Consider the following 1,421-nt stretch of genomic DNA (forward strand, 5'->3'; position numbering starts at 1 on the left):
AATAATTTAAGCTTTGTTAGTTCCAGGTTTAATATGTGCAATAAGTTCATTTCAATAAGTTTTGCAATAAACATTGAACCAGTCCGGCCCTTGACTAGTACCCATTTTTTTTATTTTGGCCCACTGTGTATTTGAGTTTGACACCCCTGCTCTACCAGGAAACATCAGAGAGGCCAAGTCAGTGCATGACATAGGTTTTTATTAGCAACCCCCCACTTTAAATGTTCTTTTAGTCTTTATTATTTACCTACTTTTATATTGCTTTATTTATTTTATAGGTTTTAATCTTTTCATTTGTATTTCTGTTGTACCTATATGTTCACTTTGTTTTATGGGGTTTTATATTATATGTTATATGTTATATTGTTGCATCGACTCTGTTGCCTTGTGTCTTATCTGTCAGAGAGAAACCATTATTTATTTTAATTTTATTTGTATTATAATACATTTTACCTCCTTGTGTCTATTAACCTGATAAAATACATTTGCAATACACCTGAAACCATCAGTCAGACCATCTTCCATGCTACACCATTGACCCTTTAACCCTGTAAGACCCCCGGTTGTTATTTACAACATTAGAAAGCCTCACCTCCGCCGCTCCGGTAGCACAGGTAGGGGAACCTCCAGATGTTGCCCAGACCCACCGCGTACCCCACGGACGCCAGGATGAACTCCATCCGGTTGTTCCATGTGGGTCTCTGCGCCTCTGCACTCTCCTTGCCAGTTACTTTGAAATCTAAGGGCTTTAGAGCAAAATCTCTCTCATCAGAGCCGGGGATCTTTAAATGTTCTGCACCGAGATCCATCGTGGCTAATTAGTGACGAGAGAAATAGTAGCGAATCACTGACTGTGCTAGACGGACATCCGAAAAATCGAGACAAATTGTTTCCGTTAAATAACCCAGGTATCAAGTTTCCCAAGGGGAAAAAAATCTATGGTGGTCTATTCAGAACATGAGGTCTCTTAACGTATGGCTACTTAATGATGAGGCGTAATCTTCAATGAATGCCTAAAACATGCGCGAGAATAAGGGTAGCCTTAAACACAAAGACCGGCAACATGCACGTGTAAAGCCCACCACGTTTGTTCCTCATGCACAGACTTGTCTTATGTGACTTACTGTTAGTGCATATGTCTTTTCCCATCCTTGTTGCTCTGGCTACTGTTAAGTAAACCGGTTTAAGGGACGCCTCTTTTCAAAATAAAAGCCTTGCTGCAAAAGGCAGTAGTGTTTTGACCACAGTTCAGTTACTGTTATTATCATCTTAAAGAGGGGAGTGATACTCTCATAAAATTAAATAATAAAAAGTCATATTAAGTCAGAGTGTCTGTTGTTTCTGACTTTCATGAAATACATTTTTTTTTAAAAACATGCTCTGGTAGGGTGAAACCTATAAAGCAGGGGACTTGATCTATT

The sequence above is a fragment of the Notothenia coriiceps genome, unplaced genomic scaffold, assembly GCF_000735185.1.
Source record: "Notothenia coriiceps isolate Sejong01 unplaced genomic scaffold, NC01 NC01_scaffold00017138, whole genome shotgun sequence".
NCBI classification, from domain to species: Eukaryota; Metazoa; Chordata; class Actinopteri; order Perciformes; family Nototheniidae; genus Notothenia; species Notothenia coriiceps.